The 23,981-nt window shown below is 47.7% G+C and overlaps 1 protein-coding gene across 2 annotated transcripts in view; it reads right to left on the bottom strand.

Moving 5' to 3' along the window:
- The window catches only part of CD82 (CD82 molecule), a 76,624-nt gene extending 53,660 nt beyond the window's left edge, over positions 1-22,964 (bottom strand). Inside the window, exon 1 of one of the 2 annotated variants that reach the window (XM_077322245.1) lies at positions 22,688-22,964. The gene's annotated coding sequence lies outside the window, so the exon portion shown is untranslated. Of the gene's footprint in view, positions 1-22,186; positions 22,432-22,687 lie in introns of those variants that run through there. The other variant, XM_077322246.1, reaches the window with a different exon arrangement.
- Positions 22,965-23,981: the final 1,017 nt, after the last annotated feature.

Genomic DNA, 23,981 nt, shown 5'->3' with positions numbered 1-23,981 from the left:
TCCACCAACTCTCATCAGTTATCCTCAATATACACTGGCGAATCACACAAGATCGGGGGGAAAGAAAAGAGGGGGGAGACCAGAAATGCAAGAGCCGAGGCTACCCAACCTGTAGTACTGTTTCTTGAGCAGCTTTAGCAGCCAACTTGCACACTGCTAATTTTGGTAACCATAGTCCCTCCTTAAAAGGCCCCTAGAAAGGACCGACGTGTGCAGCATAAACCAGCCATGACAAAATGGTGTCTTGTGAATTAAATTTCTGCACAACACTTGAGGGGAGGCAAATACCAGCAAGTTATTTTATGCACCATTATTCATTAGTAAACTCTAAAGGCAATAATTTGCAGCTCAAGAAGCTTCCTCTCATCAGGATGCACACAGAGGACCTTTTTTCAGCAGCAGCAGCCAATTCACACAGACTTGAAAGGTGAAGCCACCTCATTACAATTCTAAATCCCGGCTACACAACATGTTTTATTCATTTACCCATTGCAGTTTGCTGAGCATCGACAGTAGCCTGCTTGTCCACAAATACTTCAACTTTCTCTTAAGAGAATTGCAATGAATTTCAAAGTTGTCTTCAAGCCATACATATAATTCCTACAAACAGCCTTTGGGTTACTTTGCTTACGGCTCCCATTTGTTTAACTAGCCATTCATCGCATCAATGGGGTTGTCAAACTTCCATTTATTCAGCTGGCAAGTACAGTGTGTAGATAGGAATGGCTGGTGAGGACAGCAGATTGATTAGGTTAGTAGTTTGGTTCTTCGTGCCAATCCCAGCCACGCCACACACACCCCCCCCCCCCCAGTAAGGCCTATTCACACATGGCACACCTGCAATGAGCAGCAATGGCTAGGAAGAAAGGGATTTGGTCAGTCTCTCATCTCACCTTCCTTTTTGCCATAACTCAACAAGGATTTGTGCTCATTCTTGCAAGTTTTTAGGTACATGGTCTGAGAGACAGAAAAAACATCTCGCCCTCTGTGTGTGTGTGTACACACTTGTAAAGTACACTTGTAAAGATAGCTCCTCTGCACAGCGGGAAGGCTTTGGCATGGGTAAATCCTGAGATGTTTTCTTTCTCTTTCTAAAAGAAAAGTAGGGTCAAGGAGATTAAACGATCTGTCTCTTGGCAACAAAATGCTAGTATCTAACATTGTGTGAACTGACTTTTTAATTTTAGGAATAAACTGATATTAGGAAATGAAAGGCTCAGTCAATGACTCCCTGTCTGTGGAGCCCAAGTTTTTTTTGCAAATGACAGCCAGGGCAAAGGGGGCTGGAATTAAGATAAAGCAACATGAGAGAGAAAAGAAAGCCAAAGTTCTGTTGAACCAGTTCTCTCCAAGCTTGCAAATCTTAACAAGGTTAGCTGGCTACAACCTCCAATGTTAGTATAGACTCTACATGTAAAGCCATTACATTCTTACTTCTTCAATCCTAATTTGGAAAATATTTACAAGTCAGCCAAAGATCTGGAACTTATTAGATAATTACTGAAGGCTAAAATGTTTAAGCAGAGTTTCCTGCATGGAAAGGGGAAGGTTTTGTGCAGCCCACTATCTCTTTCACACATGCTTCTTTTAATTATTGCCATATGCAACTCTTTTTTCTGCATAGTCTGAACCAGAAGCATATAATTAAACACTGGATTTTGCTTGCAGCCAACCACCCGAGTGGCAACAATGGACAGAAATAAAATTTGAGATTGCAATCTTGATATAGTCATCTAACAGGCAGGCTTTTCTTGACACCTGTCTGTGAACCTTTTACCTACTGACACATCACACCCATTAGTAATCTCTTCTCATTTTAAATCTGATCATCATGTGTTTAGGAGTTAATTACAAGGTTGGCTACCAATAAAAGCAGTTGCTTAAAATACTCTGCTTATAACAGAAGCTTTGAACATGTGCATCTCATTGAAGTGTTGCAGCCCCAAAACTTTCACATTTGTTAAAAGGAAGAAAACCCCTGTCTAAATTTTGCAACTAGATAATCTTTTTCATAATGGAATTGTTGGACTTCAATGAATTTATAGAAGTACATGTGATTTTGGAATTTACAATTGTGGGAAAGAGTAAACGATTAAGTAGTCGGACGTATAGACTGGATTTCAGGAAAGCAGATTTTAAGAGACTTAAAGGTATGTTGGGTAGAGTCCCGTGGTCAGAAAGACTTAAAAGAGATGGGAGACCAATAGGGCTGGGAGTTTCTTAAAAGTGAAATACTGACGCCTCAATCACAAACAATTCCCTTGAGAAGAAAAGATGGAAGGAGCCTAAGGAAGCCAAGGCTCCATAAGCAGCTGTTAAATGATTTGAGAAATAAAAAAAAGAGTCGTTTGGGAAATGGAAGAAAGGCCTTATTACCAAGGATGAGTATAAACAAATGATCAATGATGATAGGGAGAGTGTTAGAAAAGGTAAAGTTCAATATGAGCTTAGGCCAGCAAGAAGTGCTAAACATAGCAAAAAAAGGCTTCTTTGGTTATATTTTTAATAAGAAAAAGAGTAGGGACTCTGTAGGACCACTGAGAGGGCAGGAAAGTGAAATTATAAGAGATGATGAAGAGAGGGCTGAACTGCTTAACTCCTATTTCTCCTCAGTCTTCTCTAGTGAGGAAAATAGTGCTCAATGTGGCAAAAACATATCACAAAAGGGGGATGGGAATGGTGGCCTACAATCACTGTGGGAGCAGTCCATAAACACCTAGGTTAAATGAAACAAAGTCTTCTGGACCAGATGAATTGCATCAAAGGGTACTAAAAGAACTTGCAGATCTAATCTCTGAATCTCTGTCCATTATTTTTAACACTTCTTGGAGAACAGGTGAGGTGCCAGATGATTAGAGGCGGGAAAATGTTGTCCCCATCTTCAAGACAGGGGAAAAGGAGGATCCAGGTAATTACTCACCCATCAACTTGACTTCTGTAGCTGGCAAAATTTTGGAACAAATCATCAAACAGTCGGTCCTTGGAAAAGCTGGAACAGAGAGCTATGATTTCTAAGACTCAGCACGGGTTTCGCAAGAACAAGTCATGTCAGACCAACCTTACCTCTTTTTTTTTTTTTTTTTTGAGAAAGTGACTACCTTGCTGGATCAGGAGAACGTTGCAGACATAGTTTATCTGGATTTCAGTAAAGCTTTTGATAAGGTTCCACGTAATATTCTTGTTGACAAGCTGGTAAAATACAGTATGGATCCTAATTCTGTCGGGTGGATTGATAACTGATTGACTGATCATACTAAAAGGGTACTTGTTAATGGTTCAGCATCCTCTTGGAGAAGAGTAACAAGTGGAGTACCCCAAGGATCTGTCCGGGGGCCTGTGTTGTTCAAAATTTTAATAAATATTTGGATGAGGGATTAGAGGGGATACTTATTAAATTAGCAGATGATATTAAATTGGGAGGGGTAGCAAACACAACAGAAGACAGAATCAGAATTCAGGATGATCTTGATAGGCTCGGGAAGTGGGCTAAACTGAATAAAATGAAGTTCAATAGGGACAAATGTAAAGTTCTGCATTTAGGTAGGACTTGTCTTGGCAGTAGCATGTGCAAAAAGGATCTAGGAGTCTTAGGAGACCATACATTGAACATGAGTCAGCAGTGTGACTCAGTGGCTAAAAAGGCAAGTGGGATTTGTGGCTGTAACAAATGAAATTTCATGGCCAGATCACGGGAGGTGATGATACCGCTTTACTCTGCTCTGGTTCGTCCTCACTTGGAGTACTATGTTCAGTTTTGGGCACCACAGTTGAAGAGGGATGTAGACAAACTGGAGTGTGTCCAGAGGAGGGCAACAAAGATGGTGAGGGGTGTGGAGACCAAGACATATGAGGAAAGATTGGAGGAGCTTGTTCTGTTTAGCCTGGAAAGAAGAAGATGATTGAGAGGAAATCTCATAACCATCTTCGAGTATATAAAAGTCTGCCATATACAGGATGGAGCAGAGTTGTTCTCTCTTGACCTGGAGGGATAGACCAGAACCAATGGGATGACATTAATTCAAAAAGAATTCCATCTCAACATCCAAAAGAAGTTCGTGATAGAGTGGTTTCTCAGTGGAATAGGCTTCCTCAAGAGATGGTGGGTTCTCCATCTTTGGAAATCTTTAAACAGAGACAGGACAGCCATCTGACGGAGAAGCTGATTCTGTGAAGGTTCAAGGGGGTGGCAGGTTACAGTGGATGAGTGATAGGGTTGTGAGTGTCCTGCATAGTGCAGGGGGTTAGACTAGATGACCCAGGAGATCCCTTCCAACTCTATGATTCTAGGTAGTTGTGTCTTCATGTATGGCTATAGAACATTGTGGTGGAACAGGCCTGCTCTGGCCTACAGGCTGTTTTCCAACATGCTCATTGTAAAGGGTTCCTAATACCTGGAGAGGCTTCTTTCTCCTGCTGTCATTACCTGACCTTTGAACAAAATGGCCAATTGAGGGGGTCAAGAGGACTCCCAGATTCTCTTCCAAGTTCTGAGGCCTTGCCTCCAAGTGTCCCACTGCCCAGCACCTGCCAGTCATCTGAACAATTTACTGCCTGGTGCACCACTGAAGTATAACCACTTGCCAACTGCCAGCCTTCCCCCTTTCTAGAGCTTTCTTTTACAACAGCATGCCTGAATGGTGGAGGTCTATGTGGTACAGAGAACCACTATCAGCACCCAAAATTATAAAGTATTTATTTAAAAGAAAATGTTCATAAGCATACTTCTATCACAGCAACAAATTGTTCAATAGATTCCAAACGAAATGGGTAAAACACAAATCCTCTGTCCCTCTCTCTAAATATGCCCTGATAGATGTCATAGTATAGGACTGATTCCTTTAACTTGGCGAAGAGACAGATTGCTATAGAGTTTCCATCGTCCTGAAGTTTTCTTCAGCTCCCTCAGGTGAGCACATGGCTGCCTCCCTCAGAACTCAGTTAACATTTCTGTCTGTTCTGATGGACCCAGCACAAAGGAGTCCTTCCTCCTTGCTCCCAGGAGTTTTAACACCTCTCTTTTCCCCACCCATTGATCAGGGGACACAAAGTCAAAGAGGCCTTTCCTGGGGATTTCTTTCCTGAAGACTAATATTTAATTCCACCACATCTCTGTTCCCTGTTTGGAGGAGGAGGGACTGGACGGATTTGCATTTCTCAAGAGATAGCTGAGGTGAGTCTGGAAAGCCACTGACTGACTTCCTCTTCTGTGCCTGTTCTCTGCCCAGAAAGTTAAAAAAAAAAAGAATGAAGGTTTTGCTCATTTTAAATATCCATAGAAAAAAATGCATTTCTTCACAAGCACCCTCAAATATGTCAACCTGTGTACAAAAATGTTAGACAGAGGCCATATATTTGTATTGAACATACCATATCACTTTAACCATACCACTCTGGTTAAAGAGGTAAATTTTATAAGACACTATTGCAGAGTAAGCATCCAGTCCAAACTATTTACGATTCTCAACATGAACACAGGCACCCTAGTGTGTGCCTACAAAGGTACTAGAAACATTAACACTGTGAACTTAGTGGTACAGCATAACCACAAAACCCCATCGCCACCATAAGGCAGCCTTTCTCAACTTTGTTGCCATGGAGAAAACCCAGAAACATTTTTCAGGCTGCAAGAAGCCCCAGAAGTGGTGTCATCATGCAGAATACACGGATAGGAAGCTTAGCTATGTACACACTCACACAGGGCCCCTTCTCCTTCCAACCCCCTCCAGGCCCATCAATGGCCAATTTGAGGGGGGGGAAGGTCCAACATGACCACATATATGGTCAAATCACCCAATAAATGTTTAACATATTTAAATATATATATATATATATTTATATATAAATATATATAAATATTTGGAAAACCCTACCAAGAGCCATCAAGAAAGCCTGTCATAAGGCATGCATAAAAACAGAAGTGAAATGGATTGCAGGAAACACATAGAGGCAAAGTAGTCCATATACTTGGTTTTAGGGCAGTTGAAGAACTAATGGATAAAGCTAGCCAATTTCATCGAAGATGTGTTTTAATGAGGATATGAAGGAGGCAATGTGTACAATTTTTTCAGGAATCTCTGGTACTGAGCTAACTTCTTTAGAATCTGCACAAACCACAACTGAAATAGTAAAATGGATGCATCCTCTTCAAGCCAACATTTTACCATTTCAATTAGCAACTCAAAGAACTACAAACACAGGAAATGTTTATGGATTTTATTAGGTATGGTGCTGGCTAGTCTTCAGAGAGTTCCACACACAATAGTCAGAGAAGCAGCCAAAGTCAGCTTGAATTCTGACCCTAAAAGGGCTGAGAAACAACTTTCTTTTCCCAGAAAAAATGTCCAATACAATGAAATCTGGAGGCCTCACTTCAAGAAGGACGTAGATAAAATTGAAAGGGTACAGAGGAGAGCGACGAAGATGATCTGGGGCCAAGGGACCAAGCCCTATGAAGATAGGTTGAGGGACTTGGGAATGTTCAGCCTGGAGAAAAGGAGGTTGAGAGGGGACATGATAGCCCTCTTTAAGTCTTTGAAAGGTTGTCACTTGGAGGAGGGCAGGATGCTGTTTCCGTTGGCTGCAGAGGAGAGGAACGCAGTAATGGGTTTAAACTACATGTACAACGATATAGGCTTGATATCAGGAAAAATATTTTCACAGTCAGAGTAGTTCAGCAGTGGAATAGGCTGCCTAAGGAGGTGGTGAGCTCCCCCTCACTGGCAGTCTTCAAGCAAAGGTTGGATACACACTTTTCTTGGATGCTTTAGGATGCTTAGGGCTAATCCTGCGTTGAGCAGGGGGTTGGACTAGATGGCCTGTATGGACCCTTCCAACTCTATGATTCTATAATTCTATGATTCTATGAAATTTGGACAATTCTGTTCTTGATATACCAGAATGGGAGAGGCAAGAGAATGTCTAGCAACTACACTATCTAGCATTGTCTAGAGTGTAGATAATAATTTTCATTGGCTGAACAAAGTTCATCATAATTATAGAACATTATTATTAAGCTGTACCTCACATGTCCTCAGAGACAAATTCCTATGTGTTTGTGCATTCACCAAATTTCGTAATACCACAGGAATACACAAAATAAACACAGATTGGAGGAAAAAGACTTTACTCCCATCTAGAAGAGAGTAAACATTTATATCCCACCACTCTCCACGTACTCATGATGGGTTACACAAGAATAGATTAGCCCCAATAAAACCAATCACAGATCCCCCAATACCACAAAACCCCCCGCAAAAGGTGGCATTATCCCCAGTCAACCATCATAGGGTATAGGTATGCAGAATAGTATAGCATTGGCAAGAGGAGGAGCCCCAGTTGTTCCTGAAACCCGGCCTCAACCTAAGACTTGGTGGAAGAGCTACATTTTGCAGGCCCTGTGGAACTGAGACAGCTCCATCAGGGCCCTCAACTATTCTGGGAGTTTATTCCACCAGATCAGGACCAAGACTGAAAAAGCCCTGGCCTGGGTTGAGGCCAGGTGTACTTCTCTGGGGCCAGGAACCACAAGCAGATTCACACCCACAGAAGCACCCTGAGGGGGGCATAAGTAGACAAGCAGTTTCTCATAACCATAGCCCTCCCACTACCAGTTTTCACATTATTTGTAGGGCTCATCCTGCACTTTTTTTCTCAAGTAAAAGCTCAAGCAGTTGGCATCTGTTTTATTTTTTTATTTGATTTATATACCACCCTCCCCTGGGGCTCGGGGCAGTTTTATGAACGATACATAAAACTATCAATAACACATGAATAACCATACAATATTAATAACAGGTAGTTGTAATAATAAACAGTGTAAACAATGATACAATAAACAGTACAAAAAGGTCCAGAGCACTCTGGTGGAGTTCTGAGAGGGAGGGGGGGAGCAGGGGCCCTTCATTTGCTGTTGGTTGTGCCTGGTCTCAACCAAATGCCTGGTGGAAGAACTCCCTTTTGCAGGAAGAGTTCTCCCTTTTGGGAGATCATTAACAAGCTAAACAAGTTAAGATTCTTCTTCTTGGGTTTTATACCCTGTTTTTCACTACCTGAAGGAGTAACAAAGCAAAGAATGGGGAATCAAACCCGATTCGGCAGATTACGACTGAGAAACCCAACAAGTGGAGTGATTGTGCTTAATATGGTTAGAAAGCATAGCTGTGTGCCCAACCCAAGGCCCTTCCCTTTCCCACCCCCTGCAGGCTCATCAGTGACCATTTTGGGAGGCAAATCAGGTCAATATAACCATATATGGTCATATTGCCTGATAAATGTTTATATATATATATATGTGTGTGTGTATGTGTGCATGTGTGTATGTATGTGTATGTGTATCTATATCTATATATAGTAATCAAGCTCGCTGCAACCAATACAGCGGGCGCTAGGCTAGGGAGCCCCCGGCAGTCGGGCGGAGCGCGGCTGCCAGGGGCTCCCTTGGCCGTTGGCCTGATGTGGCGAGAGGCTTGAAGCTGCTGGGGGCTCCCTGGGTCGGCGGCCTGACGCGTGGGGAGGCGCTTTGCCCCACGCGTCAGTCCGCCGGCAAGGAAGCAACTGCGAACAGCGCTCGGCGCAGCTCGCAGTTGCTTCCTTGTCGGAAGGGCGGGAATCGGCCGGGCCAATCGGCAGGCGCTTCACGCCTGCCGATTGGCCCAGCCGATGGTCTGTCCGGAGGAAGGGGCCAATCAGGCCCCTTCCTCATCATGGACTATATAATCTCCTTATATATAATATATAATATATTTATATATATATATATTAAATTTTAAACTATTAGTTAATTCCCACCCATTCAGGAAACCGTTCCAGGACCATCATGAAATCTCAGGGTTTCCCAGGTTGAGAAAGCCAACATCTTCATTTCCCAGATAGTGGAAGGGGCAACCAAGGGGTCTGCTATTTTAGATTTGATTCTTACCAATAGGGAAGAACTGGTTGATGAAGTAAAAGTGTGGGTGTGCTTGGTAGTAGTGACCATGTGATTTCAGAGACTTCATTACCTTGCGGAAGAGAAAAGCTGTACAAAGTCAAACATACAGGCTGGAATTCAGGACAGCAAATTTTAACTTAAAGGTTATGTTGGGTAGAATCCCATGGTCAGAAAAACTTAAGGAGATGGAAGTCAAAGAAGGTTAGGTAGCTAAAAAGGCAAACTGGAGTTTGGGCTGTAATAAAAGAAGTACAGTGTCCAGATCATGTGAAGTGACGTTACCGCTTTATTCCACTCTGGTAAGACCACACTTGGAGTACTGTGTTCAGTTTTGGGCATCAAAACTGAAGAAAGGTGTAGAGAAACTGAAGCACGTCCAGAGGAGGGATACAAAATTGGTGAGGGGTTTGGAGACCAAGTCTTATGAGGAAAGGTTGTAGGAGCTTGGTCTGTTCGGCCTGGAGAGCAGACAACTAAGAGGTGATATGATAACCATCTTCAAATACTTGAAGGGCTGTCATATAGAAGATTTTATTGTATTTATTTATTTAAACTAGCAAGAAAGCCCATTGCAACCAGGAATGCAATGGGCGCTAGGACCCAGGGGACACCAGGAGGTGCTTTTTTTTTCTGCTGCGTGGAGCTGTGAAAGGCTCCTACAGGGTTTTTTTTTTCTGCTGCTTGGAGCTGGGAAAGGCTCCTGCAGGGTTTTTTTCCTGCTGCTTGGATCTGCGAAAGGCTCCTACAGGGTTTTTTTTTCTGCGTGGAGCTGGGAAAGGCTCCTACAGGGTTTTTTTTTCCTGCTGCGTGGAGCTGGGAAAGGCTCCTACAGGGTTTTTTTTTTTCTGCTGCTTGGAGCTGGGAAAGGCTCCTACAGGGTTTTTTTTTTCTGCTGCGTGGAGCTGGGAAAGGCTCCTACAGGGTTTTTTTTTCCTGCTGCGTGGAGCTGGGAAAGGCTCCTACAGGGTTTTTTTTTCTGCTGCGTGGAGCTGGGAAAGGCTCCTACAGGGTTTTCTTTTCCTGCTGCGTGGAGCTGGGAAAGGCTCCTACAGGGTTTTTTTTTCTGCTGCGTGGAGCTGGGAAAGGCTCCTACAGGGTTTTTTTTTTCTGCTGCGTGGAGCTGGGAAAGGCTCCTACAGGGTTTTTTTTTTCTGCTGCGTGGAGCTGGGAAAGGCTCCTACAGGGTTTTTCTTTTCTGCTGCGTGGAGCTGGGAAAGGCTCCTACAGGGTTTTTCTTTTCTGCTGCGTGGAGCTGGGAAAGGCTCCTACAGGGTTTTTTTTTTCTGCTGCGTGGACCTGGGAAAGGCTCCTACAGGGTTTTTTTTTTCTGCTGCCTCTCGTGGGCTTGGAGCTCCTACAGGGGTTTTTTTTTCTGCTGCTTGGATCTGCGAAAGGCTCCTACAGAGTTAATTTTTTTCTGCTGCCTCTCGTCGGCGCGCCGGCTTGGAGCTCCTACAGGGGTTTTTTTTTCTGCTGCCTCTCGTCGCGCTAGCGGCGAAAGGCTCCTCCGGGGGTGTTTCTTTTTTCTCTGCAGCTTCTCGGCGGCTGGAGTCTTGTGTTGTGTTTGCGGCGGGGCTTCCTTGGGGCGGCAGAAGGCTTCCCTTCCCCCCCCACCCATCCCCCCCCCCCCGAGGCTCTCTGGAGCCTTCTGCCGCCGGCCGCAGCGGGCTCACAGCGTCGTAGACGCTGTGAGCCCGCTGCGGCCGGCGGCAGAAGGCTTCCCTTCCCCCCCCCACCCATCCACCCCCCCGAGGCTCTCTGGAGCCTTCTCTCGGCCGGCGGAGCGGGCTCACAGCGTCCACAACGCTGCGAGGCCGCTCCGCCGGCCGAGAGAAGGCTTCCCGGCCCACCCCCCAGCCGAGGCTCTCACCAGGCGGGCCGCCATTTTCCGAGCGAGTGAAGCAGGCAATGGGGAGCCGCGCTTCGCGCGGCTCCCCATTGTCTGCTTGGGGCGGGATTGACACTCGGAGGGGCCAATCAGGAGCCGCTTCGCGGCTCCTGATTGGCCCCCCCGAGTTTTTATCCCGGACCGGTCCCGCCCTAACTCCTCCCCACTACCCCTTACTCCTTTATACAGTCCGTGGCGCCCGTGGCGCCACGGGCTGTTTACAGATTATTAGATTTTATACTACCCTTTCCATATGGATGGAGCAGAATTATTTTCTGTTGCCCCAGAACGGGCTAAAATTCATTCAAAAGAATTTTCAGCTAAACATCCAGAAGTTCCTGACAGTTAGAGTGGCTCCTCAGTGGAACAGCCTTCCTCAGGAGGTAATGAGTTCTCCTTTTTTGAAAGTTTTTAAGCAGAGGCTAGCTAGTCATCTGACAAAAATGCTGATTTTATGAACTTAGGCAGATTGTGAGTGGGTGAGCAGATAGTTGTGAGTACCTGCATTGTCCAGAGGGTTGGACTAGATGTCCCTGGAGGAACATCCAACTCTATGATTCTATGAAAGCCTGGATGAAAGGACACCACTTTTAACTACTGTACCACATTGGCTCATATCACTAAACATTATAAAGTTGAACTTGCATGCAGCCAGTTCACTCCCTATGTGATTGGCCCTCTCTTGGGGTATGCCGCCAATAGGGAGAGAGCACTCTGCCAATGAGCATGTCCTGCTGCCAGTTAAGTTGTCCTGGCGTTGCTAGGATGCACATCTGCACTGTGGCCTTCCTGGGGGTAAAAGCTCCTGCCCACCCTTGGACCTCAAGGAACATTACTGACTCAGTAAAGGAACATTACTGACGTCCAGCTATGGCCTGGAAATCTCTTGGAATTGAACTATAGAGATCAGCTCCCCAAGGAAAAATTGGCTGTTTTGGAGGGGGAACTTTGTGGCAGATAGGTTGCAGAATGGGAGAGGTTGGGAGGGACCTTGGCATTCGCTGGAATTGCAGGTCATTTCCAGGCAGCAGAGACTGCACTAATACCAAGGCAGTATTCATATGGAAAGGGAAAGTCTGTATCTTCCCAGTCCCACCCACATCAGCATTATCTTCCCTGCTGCAATTGCCTGTGATGGCTACCCCTAAAGCATTCCTCCCTTATCAGATTGCAAACTGCAAACCTCACATGACTTACCCATGAGTACACATTCCCAGGGCAGAGGCTTTTACTGGCTGTCCTAGGTCCCAAAGGGCTGGCAGAGCGGCGTTTCTGAGCTTTCCACACACACCCTCCAGATGGCACACAGAAGCTGCATCAGGAGGCGGCTCATCCACCCTACCCCACCCACCATGTCCTTCAAGCTGAAAGGTGGCCAGGGCAATTTACTGGCAGCAGGGCAGCTTCTCTTCCACCTAGCAAACTTCTGACACTGGCAGGAAGTTGGAAGTGGAGAGCAGACCCCATATTCGGTTTTCCTGGCTGAGGCCCATGGCTTACTCATGAGTAAACATTCCCAGAGCAGAGGCTTTTTCTGTCTGCCTTGAGTCCCGCTATGCGCGGCTGGCGGGTGCTCCCTTGCCGGCGGCCTGACACGCGTCAGGCCGCCGGCAAAGGAGCAACTATGAGCCGCGCTGCGCGCAGCTCACAGTTGCTCTGGGGCGGGAATCGGAGGGAGCAAAGCGCCTGCCGATTGGTCCCTCCGATGGTCTGTCCGGAGGAAGGGTCCAATCCGGACCCCTCCTCATCCCAGACACATCCTGCCCCTAAAGCCCTTACTCTTTTATTTAGTCCACGGCGCCCACAGCGCCGCGGGCGTTGTTCAGATTATTGGTCCACACTGATGAGTTCTGCCTACGCAGGCATTAATATTCCAGTATTAATATATAACATTTCAAGAATATTAGTACTTGGCCAATTGACAGGCCCTGTACTTATGGGACGGACCCCACAAAAATCCAGTAAGACAGACAAAAAGGAAACCCAGCTAGATAGAAGCAGGGGAGCAAGAAACCACGATAACAACTGAAATGGGGGCAGCCAGTCACTGGACTAGGCATAGGAACAAAGACCACAAGCAGCAGTTCTTTCCACATGCCAAGCAGAACACTCCACACTGGATCAGAGACAAAGCAAAAGGCAGCTGCTCTATAAGCAGGACACCAAGTACTCAGACTTACTCCTAATTGGGCCTACAGAGGATTGGGCCAGGAGTCCCACTGCGTTCACTGGAACCTTCAGATAACTGTTTACAGGTTCATTATGTAGGCTCCAAATAACTGGGATTAGTTCCCAAACACACAATGATAATTCATGTGCATTCACACACAGGTATTCTGTAGTTTCATGCTGTGGCAAATGAATTTAAGATTACAGATGTATTTCTAGGAGATATATTTGCTGGAAAATATAACGAAGATAAAAGTTCTATACCTTCATGAATTTTTTTTCTGGGGCACTTTGGGGAACCATCGAGATCCAATAGTTTGTTCTTTCCCTCCCCCACTCATGTACATATCAGAGAAACCTGATAGCTGCTTAGTTTACAGCTGCTATTCACTGAAGAAACAGAAGTTGCCTGACTAGCCAGTTCCCCCCCCCCCCAATGCTACAGAGCACCTTAGAAATACTGTGGGTTTCCTCCCCTCCTCAGATACAGGGAGATGCATTATTAAAGGAAAATGGCAGTGACGTAGCTTTAAGAAGACTGCCCTGGCTTTTGACTATGGGTTCAGTTGGAGCTGAATGTAATATTAATACAAGCACTGCAGTGTTTGTTGCTTTTGTCGCTTCCATTAAAAAATAAAATGCAGCTGCTTTGGAGTTTTTTGGGAATACTACAGCATTCAAGTCCAAGTGCCCTGTTACATTTCCTATATTCTGCTGAAACAGAGTTTACTCAGGTCAACTACTATACAATAGAATTACTAGGTCAACTACTACGAAGTCATAATTCTATTGTTACTCATTTAGTTGATTGATAGAACATCCTTGGACACTTAGACTAGAGCTGTGAACAGGAAGTGGCCTCTAAATGGTCCTAGATTTGCAGAAAAATGTGATTGTTTTAAAGTGCCTGTAGCTTTAAACCATCACATCCCCCTTTGGCTATTGCTATGCAACCACAGCATTACAGGCTTGGCTCTGTCAGCAAAAGGCAGGGGGAGGGCTCTATCCAGCCCCATTTTGGCCTCTGAGGAAGAACACATTAGGGCCAGCCCTGGCTAGAGACTGAGAAATTCCTGGAGATTTTGTGAAGTCTGAGGAGTGCAGGACTTGGGGAGTGCAAAGGCCTCACTATATTATAATGCCACCAAGTCAGTCATCAAAGACTCCCCTTTTCTGAGGGGAGGGGGGGTAACAACAGATATCTAGAGGTCAGCTGTAATTCTGGGGAATCTTCAAGTCCCACCTGGAGGTTGGCAACCCTAGGCCTGGCAGCAACTTAATGTCACCCGACTTCTTGACTGCTTGCTACAAGCCATCGAGTTTCAGGTTAGGATCCGCAAGAACCAACTTCAGATCCCCATCTTGAAGAAGAAGCTGACTGGGCAATTTTGGCCTGTTTATTACTTTCAGCCTAACCTATCTTGTTGTGCGAATAAAAAGGAAGGGAAGAGAACAATGTAAGCTGCTTTGCCAAGAAGAGGGAAAGAGGTTTAAAAATTCTTAGAAATTTGGGCGGGGGAGGATAGTCTGAGGATGATGAGGTTTGAGGAGGGGAAGAACCTGAGGGGTATGACACCATCGATTCCACCCCAAAGCATTCATTTCTTCCAGGGGAACTAGGGTTGCCGGCTTCCAGGCAGGGGATAGAGATTACCAGGAGGTACAACTGCTTTCAAGATGCTAGAAATCAGTTTCCCTGGAGAAAATGGCCTTGATGACATTATGCCCTGCTGAGATATTGCCCTCCCCAAACCTCACTTTTCCAAGGCTCCACTCTCAAATCTCCAGAGATCTCCCAGTCTTGATCTGGCAATCCTAAGGGAAACTGATCTCTGCAGTTGGGATATTTGCTGTGATTCCAGGAGATCTCCAGGCCACACCTGGAGATTGGCAACCCTAAAAAGACAGAAACAGCACAAGGGCTTACTATGTGAAAGGGAAGGTGGAAACAGTGGGAGAAGTTAGATATCTCCCACAAGTCCTTGTGGTTTCCCACTTGTATGTCTTCAACACAGGTTCCTGAAGAGGAATTTTATTTTGAACATTTATTAAGATTTGTTTCAGTGCAAATATTTACCACCGTACACAGGGAGCATTTCATAGGGAGCATCTGCAGTATCCAGGCATTTCCTTTGGTGCCAGATGGCTTCACATGGCCCTGGGTTCCAAGGTACCGGGCCCCAACTCTGACATAGAGTATATGCTCCCCTCATCATTGGCTGCTTGTGCCCTTTGTCTCTTTAACTGACATGAGAGCAGATGCCAATGCATCACACCTCTGTGTCTTCTAGGCCTTCCCTAACCCAGACACCAGTACCACTATTGCTAGACCCCACATACCTTGCAAGCAGGAACAGGAACATGCCCACTCCTTTCCCCTCCTAGCAGCCAGGAAGCTCTGTTTGGTCCTTCTGCTAGCTCCTGACTGTCTCCAATGCAGCTATCTGATGCCTGGGTGCCAATGGCTGGGCCAATTTGGGCCAATGGCTTTGGGCCAATGGCTGGCCCAATAGCTTTCCTGAGGCTCTGGAAAATGGCACAGCCCATGTCACAATACAGAAATCCTGCAGAACTGTGGAAGTTTGGGCAGGGCCCTGATCTCTTCAGGGAGCTCGTTCCACCAGGTGGGGGCCAGGATGGAAAAAGCTCTGGCCCTCGTTGAGGACCGACGTGCTTCGTTTGGGGCCAGGGATCACCAGCCAGTTGGTGATGCTCTTTTGGGGGTATAGGCGGAGAGACGGTCTCTCAGGTACACTGGGCCCGGACCGCATATGGCCTTGAAGGTAAGAACCAAAACCTTAAGCCTGATCTGGAATTCAATTGGGAGCCTGTTGAGTTGTTGAAGTATAGGCCGGATATGAGATCTCCACAGTGTGTTGGTGAGAATCCTGGCCGCTGCGTTCTGCACCAATTGCAGTCTCCAGGTCAAGGATAAGGGTAGGCCTGCATAGAGCGAGTTGCAGACGTCCAATCTAGAGGTGACTGTTGCATGGATCACTATGGCTAGGTGTTCTGGTGCCAAGTAGGGTGCTAGTAGTTTGGCTTGGCGTAGGTGGTAGAACGTCAGAAGGCTACTCTTGTGACCTGCGCCTCCACATTGAAGGAGACATCGAGGAACACCCCCAAGTTTCTGTCAGAGTGGGATACTGTTAGACGCACTCCGTCCAACTTGGGTAGGTACACTTCCTCTCTTGGTCCCTTCTTACCCAGCCACAGGACCTCTTTGTAGGTTTGAGCTTCAGACGACTCTGCTTGAGCCATTTTGTCACTTCTTCCAGGCATCTGGCTAAGATTTCTGGGGGGGATTTCTTGAGCCACATCCTCTGGATGTCATATCTGGATGTCAAGCCTCCACTTGTACCAATATGCCTAGAAGATGTCCACTGAACATTGCTATTAGTCTAAAACCTGAGATCTTTCCTAGTAAGTCGTTGATTTGTAAGATGGTCATGCAGAAGGCAAAGTGTCAGGAAGTACCATGGGGTGAAAACTAACTACTGTCAATGGTATAAAGCCCACATAGTAGAGCTTCCTATCCTCCCAGTTCTTACTGAAGAAGAAGAGCTTTTTTTTGTACCCTGCTTTTTACTACCTGAAGGAGTCTCAAAGCAGCTTCCAGTCAGATGCTGAGAGCTGTGACTGGCCCAAGATCCCCCAGATGGCTGCACGTGGAGGAGTGGGGAGTCAAAGCCAGTTCTCCAGATTAGAGGCCGTTGCTTGCAAACACCACACTGGTTTTCTCTCTCTGAAGCATACTGAGCACCTCAAAACTCTGCTCTTGGCAGTCAAGAACCCTCAGAAACAACATGCCAGCCAAATGCAGTGGGAAGGGAAAAACCACAATCCCCTCCTTCCCTAACAGAAGTGTCCTTCTGCCAACATAACTGCTGCTGCACTGGCAGACAGGCAATTTAGGATCCAATTCCTCCCATTACTTTCCTCTGATTTATCCAGCACTGGCCAACACCCAGGGCAAGTCTACAAAACTGCACTGATAGCTACTAGCTCCCCGAGTTTCCATTTCATTTCAGTGTTGTGTGCTTCAGAGTGGTGGTCCCCAACCACCGAGCTGCGGCCCGGTGCTGGGCCGCGAAGGCCCTGGCACTGGGCTGTGGCTCCCTCTTCCCCCCTCCCCCGCAGTAAGAAACTTACCAGGCTGCAAGCTTGCGGCCCGGCAAGCTTCTTACTGTGGGAGGGGGGGAGAGGGAAGCAGGGCCGCGCACGCACATTGCACATGTGTGGCTGTAAATGCGCATGCATGGCACTTTCACGCATGCATGTTTTTGGCCGTACATTGCGCATGCGTGGCCAGGTAATGGCCCTTCTTGCTGCCGACGGTCCCCAGCCTCAAAAAGGTTGGGGACCACAGGCATCAGATAATACAACAGCAACGAAGAAGAGACAGAGTGATTCTACAACCATTTAAAGAAACCCCACACCAATGAGTAACAGCTCTATTACATGCTCTCTTAGTAGAAAATGTCACACTAGGCACATGGACACAAAGAGGTTTAATAAATTATCGGGACTGAAATTAATCGAACAAGGCACTTAACAATGTAGCATGACCAAGGGTTTGGATGCTAATAGCAAGACACAAGTTGGGATGGTGTAAACCACCAAAGTAGAAAGAAGAAATTTAGTGAAATAAAAGATGCAGAACTGCAAGCTTAGAACAACCCAGAGAATCACCCATACCCAGAAGTTCCAGCATAGTAAACATTCCTGTAGCAGCACTATAGAGGACGGGATGCAATGAAGATGCCTTGTTAGAGACGCCAGCAGGTCAAATAATATATTTTAGCAAGACAAGCCAAAGTGTCCTAAACAAGAAAAAGTTTGATATCTTCTATTTAAACGATTTCTATGCTGCCTTTCCAAAAACTATCTTCCAACAATGGGTGAAGGCAATGAAAGGCAGACAGATAATACACATGGTGTTCCCCAGGGAGATTCTGCAGGAAATTCTCCTAGCACCACCTTAAAACCAATAAGATCCATGTGGCTACACAGGGAAAGAATGTGTTAACTGATCTCTTCAGCACTGCAGAGGCTTGCTAACCCAGAAGCTTGCTTTCTATGACAAAGGGATTTATCTTTGACCCACTTACCTTCAGATCACTTTTTTCCTGTTCAGAGAAAAAACACTAGATCAAGAACATGAATAGTGTCTGGGGACTGAGAAAGGTTCACGGTGTCATGGAAACCATGAAATCCTGAGCTGCTCCCAGCAGGGATGTCCAAGTCCCCAAAACAACCAGCCTAGGAGTCTCTGACACCCGCTCAAAGACCAACTCCTCTAGCTTTGGCCGGGAGCTAGCTGGGCAATGGGGAAGGCAATGGGGACAGAATCCATTCCTGTCTTACACTCACAACATAAGGTACCCTCTCAAAACTAACAGAGTCCTGGATAGGGCACTGAGCCATGGGGATAAACTTCTAATAGACTCCAGTGAAACCAACTTCCTGCCCACAAGGCATATGCTAATACATCTATGAGTAGGTACGGGGGGGGGGGGGGGGAGAGAGACACTAACTGGAGGAGGTTAACTCATAGAATCAGAGTTGGGAGAGACCATATAGGCCACCTATTCCCCCACCCCAGCACAATGCAGAGTCAGCCTTCCCTCACCTTTAACCAGGAGCCAGTGACATATGTCAGGTCAGCTCTCTTACTGACAACTAAATCCTGGATGCCTCTTTTGCCTGTATCTGACCCAAGATTTAAAAGCAAGATACTATAGCCCAGGGCATGCTAACATGGTCATCTACATCACCTAGCTGGATGAACCAGAAAAAGCAACAGCCCACAACAGAAGACTGCTGTCCCTTCTCCTTACTTGGCCTTTTCTTCAAGAGCCAGTTTGGTTTAGTGGTCAAGAGTGACAGCCTCTAATCTGGAGAACTGGGTTTGAGTTTCCACTCCTCCACCTGCATACAGCTAAGTGACCTTGGGCTAGTCACAGCTCCTTCAGAACTCTCTCAGCCTCACCTGCCTTACAGGGTTCCTGTTGTGGGGAGAGGAAGGGTAAACTGCTTGTAAACTGCTCTGAGACTCCTTCAGGTAGTAAAAAGTGAGGTACAAAAAATAGCTCTTCTTACCCCATGCCTACATCCTATTGAGTCTGGCACCACCCTGCCCCATTATTCTACCCCCCCCCCATACAGCCTGCTCTAACTAACCAAACTTCAGAGAAAACTGAACACTAAAGCATCACTTTGCTTTAATAAAAGATCTTTCTTCTCATCCTGATTAGAACCATGAATGAAAATCCCTTTGTCCAGTATTTTGAAAGAGAATGTCTCTAAGAGTCCTGGACAGGGCACTAAGGCAGGGGGGCAGAATCAGTTTAGTCCTTTTCCTCAAATGCAACATACAAAGAACTGTAAGGAAATCCTGTTACCAAGCTTAAAACAAGTGTTTGGTCAGTTGTTTGGCCAGTTGTTTGGAAGCAGTGGCTGGATGGATCAGGAGGAGCCGCCTGAGACTCAACCCCTCCAAGACGGAGGTCCTTTGGCTAGGCCGAAGGGAGCAGGAACAGGAAGCGCGTCTTCCCTGCCTGGACGGGGTACAATTGTCATCTGTGCCCCAAGCCAGGAATTTGGGAGTGATTCTGGATACCTCACTTTCCATGGAGGCCCAGGTCACTAAGGTAGCTCGGACGGCGTTTCTCCATCTACGCCAAGCTCGGCTACTAGCGCCCTACCTGCCCCCGGAACACCTGGCCACTGTGATCCATGCAACGGTTACTTCTAGATTAGACTTCTGTAACTCGCTCTATGCGGGCCTACCCTTGTCTCTAACCCGGAAGTTACAGCTGGTACAGAATGCAGCTGCACGGGTCCTCACTAAATCATCTTGGAGGTCCCATGTTCAGCCTCTGCTGAAGCAGCTGCACTGGTTGCCAGTTTGTTTCCGGATTAGGTTCAAGGTTTTGGTATTAACCTTTAAGGCTATACGCGGCTTGGGTCCTGCATACTTGAGGGACCGCCTATCTCCTTATGCCCCCCGCAGGGTACTTCGCTCTGCGGGTAAGAATTTGCTGATGATCCCAGGACCCCGGGAGGCACGCCTGGCCTCGACAAGGGCCAGGGCCTTTTCGGTCCTGGCCCCTACCTGGTGGAACGAGCTCCCTGAAGAGCTGCGGGCCCTGTCGGAGCTCTCTGAGTTCCGCAGAGCCTGCAAAACGGAGCTCTTCCGCCAGGCGTTTGTCTAAGGCCGGGTGATGGCCCGGGGCTAAGATCGGACCCCTCTCCCCGGAGGGGGGAGGCCAGTACTAGACTGACCTGGTTCCCCAGATTGTTCCACCCTATGCCCAATTATCCATCCGTTCCCTTCTGCTCACCCAGTGGGCCTGTACGGGAATAGTTTTTTAATCGCCATCATTGTGACTCAGTCATTATTTTAATGGGGTTTTAATGGGGAATTTTAATGGTTAATATATTGTATTTGTATTAAAACATTGTGAACTGCCGCGAGCCGGTTTCCGAGAGCGGCAGTCATACAAATCAAATAAATAAATAAATAAATAAATAATATTTTGTGACACATTGAAATTATTAATGCACAGACTATACAGAGTAAGCTATGGTACTGTTGCTGAGCTTCCTTCACTCAGTGTCAAGGCACCAGAGCAGGGGTAGTCAAACTGCGGCCCTCCAGATGTCCATGGACTACAATTCCCAGGAGCCCCTGCCAGCGAATGCTGGCAGGGGCTCATGGGAATTGTAGTCCATGGACATCTGGAGGGCCGCAGTTTGACTACCCCTGCACCAGAGCAATACATGAAGTTGGCCTTCCACATCTCCAGTCCCTACAATAAGGGATGATGGGACAGAGTCCATATGCCCATAACACAGCTCCACATTAGAGACTTGGCAGCGCACTGACTGCAGCTGCTACATTCCGGCACAAGAAAGCCTTCTGAACCCACCACAGATTTCACCTCTTTTCATGACCCTCCTTTTCCATTACAGTCCCAGCAGTCTCCGGTTTCTCCTTGCCTGCGTGTCTGTCTCTCATGGCTACACAGACCCTTTTGCTAAAGCAAAAGCGGCACACCATTTGTATTCTTTAAAGAGTACCACAAGGAGTCACTGGCATTGCAGCTCTCAAAAAACTGTTGGACAGATTAAAGCAATTTCTGTGCCAGCCATACAGCAGCAGCAGCAGCTACAGCTACCTTGGAACCAAGCCATTTGGAAATTCCCTTTAAAGCGGCAGGTGCTGAGCAAACCACAGTTTTCATTTCCACAGCTCTGAGAAAGAGTCTCTCTAAACATGCCTGTCACAGCTACCCCTCCATGACTGGTGTTGTGGGGAAGGGGAATTACTTCTTCTACCAGGAGGGAACAAAGCTTTTGGGAAGTCTGTCCTCATTCTGCTTGCTCCTTATGAAAAGAGTTCTTCTTCCCTCTTGGGCACTACTTCCCATAGTCTGCTATAGGAAAGCACCACCACCACTTCCTGCTCTCTGCCAGTTCCACAGAAGCAACATTACCCCCCCCCCGCCCCTCCTCCTCTCTCCTGGCTATTAGCACACTCATCCTCTCATGTGCAGACTGACTGATACATTTCCATTTCGTTTTGATGACTCCCACACTTTGGCATATCAATGCAACAGCCCAGACCATAGGTTGGCCTTAATTCCCGTGGCTAAAATGCCATATTTCCCATGCTTTACAGCAAGCCGTTTTTATAACAGTCAAGATTTAAGTATACAGCTGCAGTATTAAAAGGAAACCACCTCTGTCCTGCTTGTGTAGAAATTCTGAGGTTTTTTCCGGCTGCCAAATGCACAGAGATCCCGACTCTCCACCCAACCCTTGTAGGCTAACAACCCCCGACCCAGAGTCCATTTCACTCTCCAGGGAAGCCTTTCTCAGCATTGCACCACTAGGCTGGGATAAGCTTTACCTACTGAGTCAGGTCTGTCAGCTGTTACTGGATCGAGGGGGCTCTGACCAAAACAGGCAACAGATCTAGTCACAAAGCTTCCCCCCTCTCCTCCACCGCACGCACGCACGCAGCGTTCCCTTCTCTGAAATTCACCACAGACCATTTTCCAGCAGCAATGCCAGATTCGGGGGGGGGGGGCGGCGGCGGCGGCGGCGGCGGCGGCGCGGGGAGATCTCAAATTGGGACTCGAACGGAGCAAGGAAGAAAGAAAGATTCAGTGGGCGATAGGTGGGAAACTTACGTTTTAGCGTTGCTCTCCAAAATGGGGGCTATGGGCCCGTTGGTCTGTCCCCCGCTCCCCCCTCCCTCTCGTCATGGAGGCACAAGCCCTTTCAAAGCACGCAAACTGCTGTTAGCAACAGGGCGCCGAACAGGCCACATGGGCAGCCCCCGAGAAGGGAAAGCCATGCGCCAGTCAGTCCGGTCCAACAGAGACGTGGGAGAGGGAACCTCCGCGCGCTTCAGCAGAGGTGCCCAGACGGAGGTGGACTGCCGGGCAAAGCGATTCCCTCGACGGCCCCCCGAGACCTTTCCTGAAGGCCGACTAGGGAGAAAGAAGAGACGCGGCCAACCCCTGCAGCGAGGCTGGGTCTTTCCCCCGCCTCGATCTCCTCCTTCCCCCCCTCCTGGCCAGGAAAGCCGCCCTGGGGCGCAATTCACAGGCTCCCACAGCCCACCCCCCGCGCGGAGGGCGACAGACGGCAATCGCCGCCCCTCCTCCAGGCAACGACCCTGGAATTACCTGCCCAAGAAGCACCGCTACGGTCGACCAGGCGTCCGTCCCCCGCTGCGTGCCGTGCAAAAAGGCAGTCGATGTGGCTTCGCCTCGCCTTGGCTTGGCTTCTCGGCTCCAGCTGCTTTGAGTTCCTGACCGGGAGGAGCCAGCAGCGGCAACGGCCAACCCCCTGGGGCAGCCCAGAGACGCCGTGCGCGCTTAACCCTTGCTTGCCCGCGGAAGCGGGGAGCGCCGCCCAGCCTGGCCGCGGGTGCCCGGGGGAACAGGCGCCGTGTGGCCTGTCGAGTTCCCTCTCCCCCCACCCCCCGGCCCGGTTTCGATGGGCGTGATCAGGAGCCCGCCTTGCCTTCTACCGCCTCTCGGGCTGCTTCGTTGGCAACCGAGTGGGCGGCTTCTTCGCGGGGTGCGCTTTTAGACACACGCCTCCTAAGTCGTGCGCATTGTCCCGAAGTAAATCGGTGTTCAAGGCACGCGTGCAGCGCTTTAGAGTGCCGTGCCGTGCCTTGCAGCCCGCTCCTATGCCGCTAAAGTTTGCAAGTGGACACGAACGTGTTTGGAAGCATACAGGTACAGGCGTCAGCGACACCACATTGCCTGCAGGGTACCTCTTCATGATACCGGAACCTTACCCGGGGGTGTAGGAGTGACGGTGACAAGCGCCGCCTCAGATGCTTAACACGTGGCTTATTCGCAGGCAGTGGTCGGGAACTGGGCCTTTCACGAATTCCTGACCGCCTGCCTGGACACGTACGATTTGTATAAAGCGCAGCAACCAACCTAAGGTATGTGAGCAGGCCACAGACCGACTTTTATTTCACGTTTGGCGAAAGATCGAATGTGGGCCGATTTAGCCCGTTATATGTGCTCGACTGCCACAGCCTAGCATCCCGGTGTCCTATAGCACAGTGGTCCCCAACCTTTTTATCACTGGGGACCACTCAACGCCTTTTACTGAGGCCCGGTGGGGGGGTAGTTTACTCCTCTACTCTCACCCACTGCCCTAATGCTCTCTGATCGCTATGGTAATGTTTAAACATCCCTTCAAAATAAGATACAGACACGCCACAACAATGAACATAAGGAACATTTTATTTTCATGGAAATTTTAACTCATGACAATGACAAATCAATGAGAACCCTGAGCTTGTTTCTCTGCAACGAGATAGTCCCATCTGGGAGTGATGGGAGACAATGACACCCGAAGTGTGTTGTAAAGGGCCGGGGGGAGGGGATAAGGCGTCCTTCGGGGCCCACCTCCAATTAGTCGAAGGACCACATGTGGTCCACAGCCCACAAGTTG

The sequence above is a fragment of the Paroedura picta genome, chromosome 2 (assembly GCF_049243985.1).
Source record: "Paroedura picta isolate Pp20150507F chromosome 2, Ppicta_v3.0, whole genome shotgun sequence".
NCBI classification, from domain to species: Eukaryota; Metazoa; Chordata; class Lepidosauria; order Squamata; family Gekkonidae; genus Paroedura; species Paroedura picta.
Note: the sequence above shows the minus strand (reverse complement) of the source record. Positions and strands in the feature narration are given on the sequence as shown.